This window comes from Aegilops tauschii, chromosome 5 (genome assembly GCF_002575655.3).
Source record: "Aegilops tauschii subsp. strangulata cultivar AL8/78 chromosome 5, Aet v6.0, whole genome shotgun sequence".
NCBI lineage: Eukaryota > Viridiplantae > Streptophyta > Magnoliopsida > Poales > Poaceae > Aegilops > Aegilops tauschii.
Window position 1 is genome coordinate 560,992,299 of NC_053039.3, and position 7,229 is coordinate 560,999,527.

The following is a 7,229-nucleotide window of genomic DNA, read 5'->3' on the forward strand; positions in this document are numbered from 1 at the left end:
CGGGATCTGCTAGAGTTCCTCTTAGTGTGGTCGATGTGTTCCATGTAGCAGCGTTATGCGAGTATGTTGTGGTCGAAATATTTTGGTACGAGTTTTTCAACAGCTCCTCTATTTCTAAATTAACAGTTGTTCAGGGAAAGTTGAGGCCACAAAACTTCTCCAACAGTTTTCATAAAATTGTCATATAGTGCATCGCGTAAAAATGATATTTTCTTCCCACGGGTTTACAAGAAGATGATCTTCCTGTTGGAAATATGCCCTAGAGGCAATAATAAATTGGTTATTATTATATTTCCTTGTTCACGATAATCGTTTATTATCCATGCTACAATTGTATTGATAGGAAACTCAGATACATGTGTGGATACATAGACAACACCATGTCCCTAGTAAGCCTCTAGTTGACTAGCTCGTTGATCAATACATGGTTACGGTTTCCTGACCATGGACATTGGATGTCGTTGATAACGGGATCACATCATTAGGAGAATGATGTGATGGACGAGACCCAATCCTAAGCCTAGCACAAGATCGTGTAGTTCGTTTGCTCAGAGCTTTTCTAATGTCAAGTATCAGTTCCATAGACCATGAGATTGTGCAACTCCCGGATACCGTAGGAATGTTTTGGGTGTACCAAACGTCACAACGTAACTGGGTGGCTATAAAGGTGCACTACAGGTATCTCCGAAAGTGTCTGTTGGGTTGGCACGAATCGAGACTGGGATTTGTCACTCCGTGTAAACGGAGAGGTATCCCTGGGCCCACTCGGTAGGACATCATCATAATGTGCACAATGTGACCAAGGAGTTGATCACAGGATGATGTGAGTTACGGAACGAGTAAAGAGACTTGCCGGTAACGAGATTGAACCAGGTATCGGGATACCGACGATCGAATCTCGGGCAAGTAACATACCGATAGACAAAGGGAATTGTATACGGGATTGATTGAATCCCCGACATCGTGGTTCATCCGATAAGATCATCGTGGAACATGTGGGAGCCAACATGGGTATCCAGATCCCGCTGTTGGTTATTGACCGGAGAACGTCTCGGTCATGTCTGCATGGTTCCCGAACCCGTAGGGTCTACACGTTTAAGGTTCGATGACGCTAGGGTTATAGGGAATAGATGTACGTGGTTACCGAATGTTGTTCGGAGTCCCGGATGAGATCCCGGACGTCACGAGGAGTTCCGGAATGGTCCGGAGGTAAAGATTTATATATGGGAAGTCCTGTTTTGGTCACCGGAAAAGTATCGGGTGATATCGGTAATGTACCGGGACCACCGGGAGGGTCCCGGGGGTCCACCAAGTGGGGCCACCAGCCCCAGAGGGCTGCATGGGCCAAGTGTGGGAGGGGACCAGCCCCAGGTGGGCTGGTGCGCCCCCCCACAAGAGGCCCAAGGCGCAAGAAAGGGGGGAAGGGGGAAACCCTAGGCTCAGATAGGCCCATCTAGTGGGGCGCCCCCTCTCTCCCCCCTCTTGGCCGCCCCCCAAGCCCCATCTAGGGCTGGCCGCACCCCTTGGGGGGGAACCCTAGATGGGGGCGCAGCCCTCCCCCTCCCCTATATATACTTGAGGTTTGGGGCTGCCATAGACACGAGAACGTCTCTCTTTCGGCGCAGCCCTACCCCTCTCCCTCCTCCTCTTTTCCCGCGGTGCTTGGCGAAGCCCTGCGGGATTGCCACGCTCCTCCACCACCACCATGCCGTCGTGCTGCTGCTGGACGGAGTCTTCCCCAACCTCTCCCTCTCTCCTTGCTGGATCAAGGCGTGGGAGACGTCACCGGGCTGCACGTGTGTTGAACGCGGAGGCACCGTTCTTCGGTGCTTAGATCGGAATCAACCACGATCTGAATCGCTACGAGTACGACTCCCTCATCCGCGTTCTTGCAACGCTTCCGCATCGCGATCTACAATGGTATGTAGATGCACTCCCCTTCCCCTCGTTGCTAGATTACTCCATAGATTGATCTTGGTGATGCGTAGAAATTTTTGAATTTCTGCTACGTTCCCCAACAGTGGCATCATGAGCTAGGTTTATGCGTAGTTTCTATGCACGAGTAGAACACAAAGTAGTTGTGGGCGTCGATTTTGTCAATTTTCTTGCCACTACTAGTCTTATCTTGTTTCGGCGGCATTGTGGGATGAAGCGGCCCGGACCGACCTTACACGTACGCTTACGTGAGACAGGTTCCACCGACTGACATGCACTAGTTGCATAAGGTGGCTAGCGGGTATCTGTCTCTCCCACTTTAGTCGGAACGGATTCGATGAAAAGGGTCCTTATGAAGGGTAAATAGAAATTGGCATATCACGTTGTGGTTTTACGTAGGTAAGAAACGTTCTTGCTAGAAACCTATACAAGCCACGTAAAAACTTGCAACAACAATTAGAGGACGTCTAACTTGTTTTTGCAGCATGTGCTATGTGATGTGATATGGCCAGAAGATGTGATGAATGATATATGTGATGTATGAGATTGATCATATTCTTGTAATAGGAATCACGACTTGCATGTCGTTGAGTATGACAACCGGCAGGAGCCATAGGAGTTGTCTTTATTTTTTGTATGACCTGCGTGTCATTGAATAACGCCATGTAAATTACTTTACTTTATTGCTAAGCGCGTTAGCCATAGAAGTAGAAGTAATCGTTGGCGTGACAACTTCATGAAGACACAATGATGGAGATCATGATGATGGAGATCATGGTGTCATGCCGGTGACAAAGATGATCATGGTGCCCCGAAGATGGAGATCAAAGGAGCAAAATGATATTGGCCATATCCTGTCACTATCTGATTGCATGTGATGTTTATCATGTTATGCATCTTATTTGCTTAGAACGACGGTAGTAAATAAGATGATCCCTCACTAAAAAATTTCAAGAGACGTGTTCCCCCTAACTGTGCACCGTTGCGAAGGTTCGTTGTTTCGAAGCACCACGTGATGATCGGGTGTGATAGATTCTAACGTTCGAATACAACGGGTGTTGACGAGCCTAGCATGTACAGACATGGCCTCGGAACACATGCGAAACACTTAGATTGACTTGACGAGCCTAGCATGTACAGACATGGCCTCGGAACACAAGAGACCGAAAGGTCGAACATGAGTCGTATAGCAGATACGATCAACATGGAGATGTTCACCGATGATGACTAGTCCGTCTCACGTGATGATCGGACACGGCCTAGTTTGACTCGGATCATGTATCACTTAGATGACTAGAGGGATGTCTATCTGAGTGGGAGTTCATTAATCAGATGAATTCAATTATCATGAACATAGTCAAAAGGTCTTTGCAAATTATGTCATAGCTTGCGCTTTAGTTCTACTGTTTAAGATATGTTCCTAGAGAAAATTTAGTTGAAAGTTAATAGTAGCAATTATGCGGACTGGGTCCGTAAACTGAGGAGTGTCCGCATTGCTGCACAGAAGGCTTATGTCCTTAATGCACCGCTCGGTGTGCTGAACCTCAGCGTCGTCTGTAGATGTTACGAAACATCTGACATACACGTTTTGATGACTACGTGATAGTTCAGTGCGTATTGCTAACGGTTTAGAATTGTGGCACCAAAGACGTTTTTTGAAACGTCGCAGAACATATGAGATGTTCCGAAGACTGAAATTGGGATTTCAGACTAGTGCCCACGTCAAGAGGTATGAGACCTCTAACAAATTTCTTAAGCCTGCAAACTAAGGGAGAAAAACTCAATTGTTGAGCATGTGCTCAGATTGTCTGAGTACTATAATCACTTGAATCGAGTGGGAGTTGATCTTCCAGATGAGATAGTGATGGTTCTCCATAGTCACTGCCACCAAGATATTAGAGCTTCGTGATGAACTATAACATATCAGGGATAGACATGATGATCCTTGAGCAGCTCGCGATGTTTGACACCGCGAAAGTAGAAATCAAGAAGGAGCATCAATTGTTGATGGTTAGTAAAACCACTAGTTTCTAGAAGGGCAAGGGCAAGAAAGGATACTTCATGAAACAACAAATCAGTTGCTGCTCTAGTGAAGAATCCCAAGGTTGAACCCAAACCCGAGACTAAGTGCTTCTGTAATGAGGGGAATGGTCACTGAAGCAGTACTACCCTAGATACTTGGTAGATGAGAAGGCAGGCAAGGTCGACAGAAGTATATTGGATATACGTTATATGAATGTGTACTTTACTAGTACTCCTAGCAGCACCAGGGTATTAGATACCGGTTCGGTTGCTAAGTGTTAGTAACTCGAAATAAAAGCTGCGGAATAAACGGAGACTAGCTAAAGGTGAGATGACGATATGCGTTGGAAGTGTTTCCATGGTTGATGTGATCAAGCATCGCATGCTCCCTCTACCATCGAGATTTGGTGTTTGCGTTGAGCATGATTGGATTATGTTTATCGCAATACGGTTATTCATTTAAGGAGAATAATGGTTACTCTGTTTATTTGAATAATACCTTCAATGGTCTTGCACCTAAAATGAATCTCAATCGTAGTGATACACATGTTCATGCCAAAAGTAATGATAGTACCACATACTTGTGGCACTGCTATTTGAGTCATATTGGCATAAAACGCATGAAGAAGCTCCATGTAGATGGATCTTTGGACTCACTCGTTTTTTAAAAGATTGAGACATGCGAACCATGTATATTGGTGTATATGCATGAAGAAACTCCATGCAGATGGATCGTTTGGACTCACTTGATTTTGAATCACTTGAGACATGCAAATCATACCACATGGGCAAGATGACTGAAAGGCCTCGTTTTCAGTAAGATGGAACAAGAGAGCAACTTGTTGGAAGTAATACATTTGATGTATGCAGTCCAATGAGTGCTGAGGCATGCAGTGGATATCGATATGTTCTTACTTCATAGATGATTTGAGTAGATGCTGAGAATATTTACCTGATGAAACACAAGTCTGAATTATTGAAAGGTTCAAGTAATTTCATAGTGAAGTTGAAGATCGTCGTGACAAGAGGATAAAATGTCTATGATATGATCATAGAGATATCTGAGTTACGAGTTTGGCACACAATTAAGACATTGTGGAAATTGTTTCACAACTAATACCGCCTGGAACACCATAGTGTGATGGTGTGTCCGAACATCATAACTGCACCCTATTGGATATGGTGCATACCATGATGTCTCTTATCGAATTACCACTATCGTTTATGGGTGAGGCATTAGAGACAACCGCATTCACTTTAAATAGGGCACCACGCAATTCCGTTGAGACGACACCGTTTAGAGAAACCTAAGTTGTCGTTTCTTAAAAGTTTGGGGCTGCGATGCTTATGTGAAAAAGTTTCAGGCTGATAAGCTCGAACCCAAAGCGGATAAATGCGTCTTCATAGAATACCCAAAAACAGTTGGGTATACCTCCTATTTCAGATCTGGAAGCAAAAGTAATTGTTTCTAGAAACAGGTCCTTTCTCGAGGAAAAGTTTCTCTCGAAAGAATTGAGTGGGAGGATGGTGGAGACTTGATAAGGTTATTGAACCGTCACTTCAACTAGTGTGTAGCAGGGCACAGGAAGTTGTTCCTGTGGCACCTACACCAATTGAAGAGGAAGCTCATGATAATGATCATGAAACTTCGGATCAAGTCACTACCAAACCTCGTAGGACGACGAGGATGCGTACTACTTCAGAGTAATGCGTGATCCTGTCTTGGAAGTCATGTTGCTAGACAACAATGAACCTACGAGCTATGGAGAAGCGATGGTGGGCCCATATTCCGACAAATGGTTAGAAGCCATGAAATCCGAGATAAATGGATCTTTAAGAAGAAAACGGACGTGGACGATAATGTTGCCGTCTATGAAGCTCGACTTGTGGCTAAGAGTATTTCCACAAGTTCAAGGAGTTGACTACGATGAGATTTTCTCATCCGTAGCGATGCTTAAGTCCGTCGGAATCGTGTTAGCATTAGCTGCATTTATGAAATCTGGCAGATGGATGTCAAAACAAGTTTCCTTACCAGTTTTCATAAGGAAAGGTTGTATGTGATACAATCAGAAAGGTTTTGTCGATCCTAAGGATGCTAAAAGGTATGCTAGCTCCAGCGATCCTTCCATGGACTAGAGCAAGCATCTCGGAGTCAGAATATACGCTTTGATGGAGTGATCAAAGTTTTTGGGTTTATGCGAAGTTTGTTAGAAACTTGTATTTACAATAAAGTGAGTGGGAGCGCTACAACATTTCTGATAAGTATATTTGAATGACATATTGTTGATCCGAAATGATGTAGAATTTCTAGAAAGCATAAAGTGTTGTTTGAAAGGAGTTTTTCAAAGGAAGACCTGGATAAAGCTGCTTACATATTGGGCATCAAGATCCATAGAGATAGATCAAGACGCCTGATGATACTTTCAAAGAACGCACACCTTGACATGATTTTGAAAGAGTTCAAAATAGATCAGCAAAGAAAGAGTTCTTGGCTGTGTTACAAGGTGTGAGTATTGAGTAAGACTCAAGACCTGACCACCGCAGAAGAGAGAGAAAGGACGAAGGTCGTCCCCTGTGCTTTAGACGTAGGCTCTATAGTATGCTATGCTGTGTACCGCACATGAAGTGTGCCTTGCCATGAGTTGGTCAAGGGGTACAATAGTGATCCAGGAATGGATCACATGACAGCGGTCGAACTTATCCTTAGTATCTAGTGGACTAAGGAATTTTCTCGATTATGGAGGTGAAAAGGAGTTCGTCGTAAAGGGTTACGTCGATGCGAACTTTGACACTAATCCGGATGACTCTGAGTAGTAAATTGGATTCGTATAGTAGAGCAATTATTTGAAATGGCTCCAAATAGCGCGTGGTAGCATCTACAACATGACATAGATATTCGTAAAGCACACACGGATCTGAAAGGTTCAGACCCGTTGACTAAATAACCCTCTCACAAGCATAACATGATCAAACCAGAACTCATTGAGTGTTAATCACATAGAGATGTGAACTAGATTGTTGACTCTAGTAAACTCTTTGGATGTTGGTCACATGGTGATGTGACCTGTGAGTGTTAATCACATGGTGATGTGGACTAGATTATTGACTCTAGTGCAAGTGGGAGACTGTTGGAAATATGCCCTAGAGGCAATAATAAATTGGTTATTATTATATTTCCTTGTTCACGATAATCGTTTATTATCCATGCTACAATTGTATTGATAGGAAACTCAGATACATGTGTGGATACATAGACAACACCATGTCCCTAG